Source organism: Neovison vison, chromosome 7 (assembly GCF_020171115.1).
Source record: "Neovison vison isolate M4711 chromosome 7, ASM_NN_V1, whole genome shotgun sequence".
In the NCBI taxonomy this organism is placed as follows: domain Eukaryota; kingdom Metazoa; phylum Chordata; class Mammalia; order Carnivora; family Mustelidae; genus Neogale; species Neogale vison.
The window spans coordinates 45589819-45600109 of NC_058097.1; the positions used below are offsets into that span (position 1 = coordinate 45589819).

At 51.4% G+C, this 10291-nt stretch overlaps 1 pseudogene; it reads left to right on the forward strand.

Annotated features, from left to right (window-relative positions):
- Positions 1–4523: 4523 nt before the first annotated feature.
- On the forward strand, positions 4524–5598 carry LOC122913310 (annotated as a pseudogene).
- The last annotated feature ends 4693 nt before the right edge of the window (positions 5599–10291 follow it).

Here is a 10291-nt window from a genome sequence, read left to right on the forward strand (position 1 = left end):
CCCAGGAGGGACCCAGACCCCACGTTCCCCAGGAGGGGGACTGTAGAGACGCCAGGAGGCTGTGGCCCTTCCCCCCACCCCGTGGACACTCAGCTAACACCCCTTGGCCTGGGGACCTCTCATAAGGAAGCAGGATATCCTGGAGCTTTAGAAATCACTTAATTCTGCTGTAGATAAAAAAAAAAAAAAATACCAGCTCCATATCTTCAGACATAAAACAAAACCCTTCTAAAATCCCGTGGCTAAGAGAAGCAAACCACAAATGAAAATGTCTTTTATTTTACGTAAATGACAATGCAAATATTCTACATTGACACAGTTTCACTTAAATGGTCAAGTAAACGCTACAAGCCAAAGGGAAAATTATGAATGAAATTATTACAAAGAAAAGAGTGCCTGAAAATCAGCGGCTTAGGCTACATCTATAGAAGTTAGAAAAAGAACAGCAAATTCGTCCCATGGCACTGGGTGAAAATGATAATATATATTGGTCATAAAGGATAAAAGAGATAAAAATCAGTTGTATGAGCTTGGGCTGCCTTAACAAGATACCATGGACTGGGGTTTGGGGGGAGAAGGTCTGACGACACAGAAATCTATTTCTTCACAGTTCTGGAGGCTGAAGCCTGAGTCCAAGGTGCCGACAGGGCTATTGTCCTTGGAGGGCTCTCCCTGTGGCTAAAGGATGCCTGCTCATGTGGCCTTTCCTCCGTGTGGCATGTGAGGCGGAGAGAGTCTCTGCTGTCTCTTCTTATAGGGTGGCCACCCTCTTTAATCTGGGCAAAACCCTATGATCTCATGATCATTCCTCTGTAGAGACCCCATCTCCAAACATAGCCAGCCCCGGAATTAGGTCAGCAGCACGCATTGAGCAGGGGGGCATAAACATTTCATGTCATTCCATCCCAACAGTGCCACCCCCAAAATCTACACTCATTCCAGCATCATCGATCAATCTAAAATCCAGAGTCAATTCTGAATTATCCTGTAAGTCAGACATGGGCAAGGTTCGGGGCACAATGTCTTTGAAGGCAGAATTCCCGTGCAGGTGTGGTGAGCCCGTGACCCAGACCAGTGACGTGCCTGCCCCCAGAGGGAGTGATGGGAAAGAAGAAAGAGGGGACTGTGTTCAAAACTGAGTAAGGCAACTTGCACAGATCTGAAGGCACTGGAATGAACAGAGCCTTGGCTTGACTCCCTGCCCGCCAGGTTCTCTGGGGCACCACCTCCATTGGCTGGGGGGCCTCAGGGCCCTTCCCTCTGTGAGGGCCCCACTCCCAAGGCCTCGAGCAGAGCCTGCCCAGGGGAAACCAAGCCAGTAGCACAAACTCTGAAACCGCGGGGCCGGTTTGGCGTCGTCCTTCCCTTTCCCTGAAAACCAGCACATAGCTGGCCGACAAGGAAGCCTATGGTCCCATCCTGAGGAATCTGAGAAGTCTGACAGCTTTCACTCCTCCCTCCCGTCTCATCCCCTTCCATGCCCCTGCACTGCGTTTCTGCTCCCACAGGAGCTCTCACCTTGGCTCCGCTTGCTCTCCCAAACCCTTTCCCTCATTTGTCCAAAGAATCTTCCAGGTCTCCTTTCAGAGTCTGTAGCTGAACAATTCCTTTTCCAGAGTCCTCAGTCTCTCATGGTCCCTCTACGCTCTGGTCCCTCCCCCCCCACCCCCGCCGCCCTTCATTTTTCCTTCCTTCTCCTAATGTCCTCCCTGCTCTTCCTTCTGTCCCACAAGCAAGTGAAACCATTTGATAATTGACTTCCTCTGTGTGACTTATTTCACTCAGCATAATCCCCTCCAGCTCCGTCCATGCTGAAGCAACAGCTGAGTACTCATCCTTTCTGATCAGAAACCAGTTGAGGGATTGGGGGGGTGGTGGGGGGTGAGCCGGGTGGTGGGTATTCAGGAGGACACGGATGGCAGGGAGCACTGGCTGTTACACGCAAACAATGAATCTTGGAGCACTGCAGCAGACACTGACGACGGACTGTGTGGTCACTAACTCATTACAACAAACTCATTCCTCCAATCTCCTGGCTCCTCCGGAATTTCGCTGTGAGCGCCCACACGGGAGCGCTCCAGGCACACGTCAAGCGCCAGCATGCCAAATTCCGCAGCTCCCTTGGCCTGCTCCCCGCCGACCTCTGGACAGGGTCCAGCCATGCTCTCTGCCCCTCCGTCACAAGGGTCCGGTTTTCTCCCTGGTGCAATGCCTCGTTCCTCATTGTGGCCGAGGCCCGGCGGGGGTGGACTTCGCAGTCCGCATCTCCACCAGCAGCCGGGGCACATGCAGCATTTCCAGACTCCTCCAGCTTCCCCCGCCTCTTTTCTGTTTGGCGGCCAAGTCTGCAGCCCTCTGCTCCGGCTTCTGTGATGAGCCTCACAGACCACAGAAGTCTCCACGTACGTGTGATGGGGGGTGTGGTGTCTGGCGGGGCCTCCCCACCCACCCTTGGGCTGCAGACAGCCCCGTCTTGCTGTGCGCCTGTCCTTGGTGTGACAGAGAGACACACTCGGAGCTCCCTGGACTCTCTTCTGAGGGCACTGCTCTAACCAAATCTGGACCATGCTTACAACCTCATTCTATCCTAATTGCTTCTTTAGATGCCCCGTTTCCCAGTACAGCCAGGATGGAGGCTGAGGCCTCAACTTACGACTCTGGGGAAAGAACATAAGCATCCAGTCCCATAACATTAATAAAGCCACAAACATTTATCATCGAGTATTCCCAGAGTGTGTAAAGTCCTAGCGACCCTCGATAAGAAATAGAGAAAAGACACCAAGAACGCGCATCGGTAATGAAATACCGGATATTACTACAAAAATACAGGTTTTATGGTGTCAACCTAGATAAAAGAGGTAAACCGAGGCAAGCTGGATTACGAAAGATAGAGTGCATCTCGGAACAGCAGAGGACTTGTACTTTGGGATGTGGAAACTTGCACACAATCTACAGGCGAGTCTGTTGGGGGTTTGGGGCTAACTGTGTCTGGGAAAGAGAACAAAGAGGAGGGAGTTCAGACTGAGACCAAGCAGACACTTCCTGGCTTGAGTCTGGGAAAAGCTCTTGGTGGATGCCCCTTGGTCAGGGAATGGGTTTCCCTTTTCTCTAAAACCAGACATTTGCAGGAAATCAGTGTCTCTGACCTTAAATATCATCGGCTACTGACACATGCATGAGACTCTGCATTGCATGCCCTCCGGTCTCCTTCCAGAGGGAGTCCTTTCAGAAGAGATGTGAGCAGACCTTAGAAGACCTTCATCCAATGTGGATAAGATGGACCAGGACCCCAGAAACAGATCTAAAACCAGCTCGGGAATAAGTAGAAAACCTGAATCACCTTTTGAGCTCTTAAATAAAGTACCTCTGAAAATGAAACTCTTCCCACAAAACTAACTCCAGATCCCACAAATCACACGGTTCATAGAACAGACACATTCCCAGACATTTTATGGCCTTGCGTGAACACCCAACAAGAATACTGAAAGAGAGGGATATTGCACTTCCCTCTCCCACATGTAAGATAACTTTTAAAAGGGGGGAAAATGGGGCGCCTGGGGGGCTCAGTCTGCTGAGGTCTGACTCTTGCTTTTAGCTCAGGTCATGACCTCGGGGTCAAACATCCAGCCCCAAGTCCAGCTCAGGCTGGGCTGGGCATGGAGTCAGCTTAGAATTCTCTCTCTCTCCCTTTCCATCTGCCTTCCCCCACCCCTCGTGCGCATTCTCTCTCTCTCCAGAAAAGGAAAACATAAAAAATAAAAGTAAGAAATGGGGAGGGGGATATTTGATTACGACATTACTGCTCAATTCACATAGGCAATGGTTGGTAGAAAAATATTTTACTAAAGATCAACTTTTTCCCAACAAATCAGGACTTTCATCTACCCATTGTCCCCTATAGCGTGCAGGAAGGACCCAAAATTGGAAGGACAAGTCGCTGCCAGGAACAAGGGGCACAGAGGAGCCAGGAGGATCTCAACAGATGTTCCCAAGAAGTGAGGGTATGGACAGAGTCACAGGAAAACAGAGAAGTCCTTGGAGGCTGAGACAGAAAGAGAGCCCACGCTCCAGGGCCAGGAGAGGGGCTGTGTTCCCTTCCCGCTGTGCTGGTATCTCTCCTCTGGGCTCGTTGTCACCACGACCTTGACCTGAGCCATTCAGAGATGTCACATGAGTGTCTGTGCTGACACGAGCTCCCCAGCACAGCAGGAACCCACATCCCTGACAGTAGCTCTGGGTCTGGGGACCTGTCCATGGTGAGGACCCAAGGGTGTGATGGAGATAAAGGAGACCCATGGGGGAGGCTCTGGGAGGGAAGGCACTTCCCTGGTCTCCTCACCCGGATGGGCCATCTTAGGAAGCCTCGGGTTACCCCCGCTGTACCGTCATGAACACCTGTGACAGGCAGGACTGGTCTCCATGCGACCACCCCCTGTGTGTCTGTCTGTCTTGTGGTCACAGTGGTCCCTCCATCTGCACAGCCGGAACCAGAGAGAGGAGACGCCATGACCCCCCCCCCCGCCATGGCCCTGCTCTGTCTCAGTGAGATCTGAGGATGGGAGGGGACAACCTAGTCTGGAACGGACCCACCCCACAGATAGGCCCTGGTCTGTCAGAGACCCCAGGCTCAGGAGGCTCAAGGAGAGGAGGGGATCTGCTAGGATTCAGGGCAAACCTCTCACAGGGACTCTCTTCCAGGGCTGAGTGTGTGCCTCAGGACCAGAGTGCAGGCAGGTGAGTCTGTCCCTAGGGATCCCATTCCCACCTCCTCACTGGGGACAGGGGTCACCCACCAGGCAGCAGGGGATGGAGAGCAGAAGTTCTGGGCTGACCGAGGGGAATGTCTGTGGATTTGGTGCTGAGCTGGGACCACAGCGTGGGGAAGGTCTGTGTCCCAGCCTCTGTTTCCTTCCAGGGACCCTCCCCAGACCCACCATCTGGGCTGAGCCAGGCTCTGTAATGCCTTGGGGGACACCTGTGACCATCTGGTGTCGGTGAGGCCGGAGGCCCAGGAGTACCACCTGCATAAAGAGGGAAAGTTAGAGACCTGGCACACACGGAAGATACTGGAGCCCAGGGACAAGGCCAACTTCTCCATCACACACATGACAGATGTATATGCAGGAAGATACCGCTGTGACTATCTCAGTCCCACCAGCTGGTCAGAGCTCAGTGACGCCCTGGAGCTGGTGGTGACAGGTGCGAGTCCACTCAGGGTCCCAGCCCCAGTCTCTGCCCTCAGGAAGGGGGTGGGATCTCAGGGGTCTCCCTCTCACACCCCTGCCTGGGGATAATGTGGGGGATCTGATCCACATTTAACACCACCACCTCCTCCTCTCTTAGGATTGCTGGACAAATCTCAGCTCTCAGCCCAGCCCAGCCCTGTTGTGACCTCAGGAGGGAATGTGACCCTCCAGTGTGCCTCACCCAAGTGATCCCACAGGTTTGTCCTGATGAAGGAAGAAGGCCAGCCCTCCTGGACTTTGGACTCCCAGCCAGCCCCTGTGGGGGAACCCAGACCCTGTTCCATGTGGGCCCTGTGACCCCCAGTCTCAGGTGGACGTCAGATGCTTTGGCTATTACAGCAACACCCCCTAGGTGTGGTTGGACCCCAGTGACTCCCTGGGCCTGCTGTCTCAGGTGAGGAGCCCAGCCCTGTCCCTTCTGTGTCCTGATGATCTACTCAGGGCTCTGTTACCTGGGCTGGAATGGGAGGGAGGGACTCCAAGGAGCATCACTCAAAGGGAGATCTGCCCCTCAGCTCAGAGGAGGCCAACAGAGGCCCTGCACCCCTGCTCACTTTTTGTCCCTCTTCTGAGAATAAAGGTGCCCGATGGGCAGCCGGAAGGTCTTGGGGAGTCCACGGGGCAGGTATAGGAGAAGTCTAGTGAGACGGGGACTCCTGGGTCAGCCCCAAACCCCCATCCACAGGACAGGCTCAACATCAGGGCGCTCCCGGGGTCTGTTTGCTCAGAAGGAGCACACACCACCCCACATCCGTTCTGAGAGCCCCTCAGAGGATCTAACGCCCCCTCAAATATTCAGGAACAGTCTTGTGTTTCAGGGGGCTGAGAGCCCAGCAGAGACACCTGGGGCCACATGTCTCTGCGGCTGGGCCACAGGGAAGAGAGCAGGAGCAGAGACAGGGTCTCTGGGAGAAGTTCCAGGGCCCACCCAGCTACTGTCCAGGATCCTCTAGAGACCCAGCACCCGACTGCCACCCCCTCTCCATGCCAGGTCCATAGCTGCTGAGTCACAGGCTTCTGTGCAGGGGTATAGTTTCGCCCAGTCTCTCAGGAGGAGGGCTGGGAGTCGGGTGAGTCAGGGCAGGGCCATCATGGGGCTCCAGGGGCTCCAAGGCCCACAGAGGAGGGCTGGCATGGTCAGGGCAGAGGGAGAGGCTGGGGGCTCGGCAGGAGAGCAGCAGCCAGGGTAGGTGAGGGGGGGGGGCGCTCAGGAGCCTACCTCCCCCCCCCAAGTCTTTGGATTGTGAGGAATGGGGGGGGCCCTCACAGGAGGGAGGGTTCTCAGTGCCCCTGAGATGGTGATCTGGGCCAGGTCCCTGCTCCTGGGTGAGGAGTCCCTGCTGTCCCTGTCCTTCTGAGCAGAAAAGGTGAGCTCGGTGCCCTGTGAACAGGGAAGTCTGAGACACGAAGCCTTAAAGGGTTCCCAAGGGGCGGTTCCCAGAGGCAGGTCCACCCAGGAGGGCGTGGGAATAGGCGGGACCCCCTGCTCCCGGAAGCCCGATCCCTGAGGTTTCCGGCGGGACTGAGGACGAAGGGACTGAGGACGAAGGGTCTGGAGGCACGGACCTAGATGCCAGGACGCTGAGATGCCACCCACTGACTTCTTGGTGTCTCCCAGCTCAGAAGCCGGGCACTGGCTACCAGCCAGGTGCGGGGGTGAGGTAGCCGCTGCCCGCGAGGCCGGCCAAGGGCGTCCTGCGGCGGGGTCTGCAGGAGTTCCCCTCACCTGGGAGGTGGAGCTTCTGAGAAAGGCGCGCCCCCTCTGTAAAGTGGGGATGGGGCTGCTGCAGTGATCCCATTTCTGACCTGCACCGCGCTGCCTCTGCCAGGAACTGGGATCTGGGAAGGGCTGGGAAGCCGAGGGGGATGGGGCGCGGGAGATTGTGTCCGTCAGGCCCGGGTCTCAGCAGAGATTAGAAAACCCCGCCATTAATTGAGAGTCTCAGCCCCTCCTCATTCCACACAAACTGTGCGTTTTCTCCTTAAAACTACCTGCCCCTCGTCAGCGGACCGCAACGCCTAGACCCCCGGCCCGGTTTGGGGAACGTGTGGGAGAGAGGAGAGATAGGGGCGGATGTGCGGCACTTGAGGTCCAGGCCTGACTCGGAGCCCAGGGAGGATGCGGGGACTCTGGGACAGTTACAGAGGACAGACAGACGCCTCCTTCTCAGCTCTTCTTTCCCATTTCCAAGAGACACGAGTATGCAGCCCCTCCCCCACACTGAGGAGCCGCTGAGCGCTCTCACCCCGGGCCTGGAGCGGCTCCGACCGTTTTCTGAGGGCGCAGGTGGAGCTCATTCCAGACGCTGTCCTAGAGAGAAGGCTGCTAGCCTGTGGCACCTCTCTACCGCCCCCTGCGCTCACCTGGGGGCCTACATGCCTCTGGGTGCTCACCTGAGACCCAGGTGGGTTCCCCCGAGATGCTGCACCGCGGGTCCGTGTACAATTCGTGTTCACGATGCATTACGTGTGGAAACCTTCCCAGTGTCCCCGTGCCTGCTTCTCGGAACTTCTAAAGGGATCCCTGCAGATATAAATTACAAATTTAAGTTATGAGGACTTATGACTGAAAAAATTCTCCCATTTCATCAGGATTAGATGAAATGTATACATTTATTACAGAGAACAATTTATGATGATAAAGTCTTGAGTTTTTTTTTTTAACAAAACATGCTTAGAAGCGAGCTTTATAAATGATGCAGGTGAATGCTGAAGTTTTTTTCATCAAATTGTCTACATGCAAATCTTAAAAATTGTTCAATTTTTTTTATAAATATGATTTTTTATTTCTTTATACTTTCTTTTTTTTACTTTATTTTAGGTTTTTAAATTAACATATAATGTATTATTTGCTTTGGGGTACAGGTCTCTGGATCACCAATCTTGCACGATTCACAGCACTCAGCATAGCACATACCCTTCCCAATGTCCATAACCCATCCACCCTATCCCTCCCACCCCCCAGCAACTCTGTTTGTTTCTTGAGATTAAGAGTCTCTTATGGTTTGTCTCCCTCCCCTGCCCATCTTGCTTCATTTTTTCCCTCCCTACCACCGATGACCCTCTGCCCTGCTCTCAGATATTTCATATCAGAGTACGTATGATAATTGTCTTTCTCTAATTTACTTATTTCACTTACCATAATACCCTCTAGGGTCCATCCACGTCATTGCAAATGGTAAGATTTGGGGTGGGGGGCTTGATGGCTGCATAGTATACCATTGTATATATACACACCACATCTTCTGTATCTGTTCATCTGTTGATGGACATCTAGGTTCTTTCCATAGTTCGGCTATTGTGAACATTGCTGCTATAAATATCTGGGTGCACGTGCCCCTTTGGGTCACTACATTTGTATGTTTAGTAAAAACCCAGTAGTGCGATTGTTGGGTTGTGGGGTAGCTCTATTTTCAACTTTTTGAGGAACCTCCATGCTGTTTTCCAGAGTGGCTGCACCAGCTCGCATTCCCACTAACAGTGTAGGAGGGTTCTCCTTTCTCCGCATCCTCACCAGCATCTGTCGTTTTCTGACTTTTTAATTTTACCCATTCTGACTGGTGTGATGTGGTATCTTATTGTGGTTTTGATTTGTATTTCCCTGCCGCACATGATATTGAGCACTTTTTCATGTGTCTGTTGTCCATCTGGGTGTCTTCTTTGCCAAAATGTCTGTTCATATCTTCTGCCCATTTCTGGATTGGATTCATTGTGCTTTGGGTGTTGAGTTTGATAAGTTCTTTATAGATTTTGGATACTAGCCCTTTATCTGATATGTTTTTGCAAATATCTTCTCCCATTCTTTCAGTTGTCTTTTGGTTTTGTTGACTGTTTCCTTTGCTGTGCAAAAGCTTTTGATATGATGAAGTCCCAATAGTTCATTTTTGCCCTTGCTTCCCTTGCCTTTGGTGATGTTTCTAGGAAGAAGTTGCTGCAGCTGAAGTTCAAAAGGTTGCTACCTGTGTTCTTCTCAAGGATTCATGGATTCCTGTCTCACATTGAGGTCTTTCATCCATTTTGAGTCTATTTTTGTGTGTGGTATAAGGAAATGGTCCAGTTTCATTTTTCTGCATGTGCCTGTCCAATCTTCCCAACACCATTTGTTGAAGAGACTGTCTTTTTTCCATTGGACATTCTTTCCTGCTTTGTCAAAGATTAGTTAACCATAGAGTTGAGGGTCCATTTCTGGGCTCCCTATTCTGTTCGATTGATGTACATGTCTATTTTGGTGCCAGTACCATAACGTCCTGATGATTACCCCTTTGATGATTAGAGCTTGAAGTCTGGAATTGTGATGCTGCCAGCTTTGGTTTTCTTTTTCAACATTCCTCTGGCTACTTGGGGTCCTTTCTGGTTCCATATAAATTTTAGGATTATTTGTTCCATTTCTTTGAAAAAAAAGATGGTTTTGATAGGGATTGCATTAAATGTATAGATTACTTTAGGTAGCATAGACATTTTCACAATATTTCTTCTTCCAATGCATGAGCATGGAAGGTTTTCCATTTTTTGCATCTACCTTAGTTTCTTCCCTGATTATTTTATAGTTTTCTGAGTATAGATTCTTTGCCTCTTTGATTAGGTTTATTCCTAGGTATCTTATGGTTTTGGGTGCAATTATAAATGCGATCAACTCCTTAATTTCTCTTTCTTCTGTCTTGCTGTTGGTGTATAGAAATGCAACTGATTTCTGTGCATTGATTTTATATCCTGACACTTTACTGAATTCGTGTATGAGTTCTAGCAGTTTTAGAGTGGAATCTTTGGGGTTTTCCTCATAAAATATCATATCATCTGCAAAGAGTGAGAGTTTGACTTCTTCTTTGCCGATTTGGATGGCATTTATTTCTTTTTGTTGCCCGATTACTGAGGCTAGGACTTCTAGTACTATGTTGAATAGTAGTGGTGACAGTGGACAGCCCCGCTGTGTTCCTGACCTTAGGGGAAAATCTCTCAGTTTTTTCCCATTGAGATTGATATACTCTGTGGTTTTTCATAGATGGCTTTGATGATATTGAGGTATGTACCCTCTGTCTCTACACTGT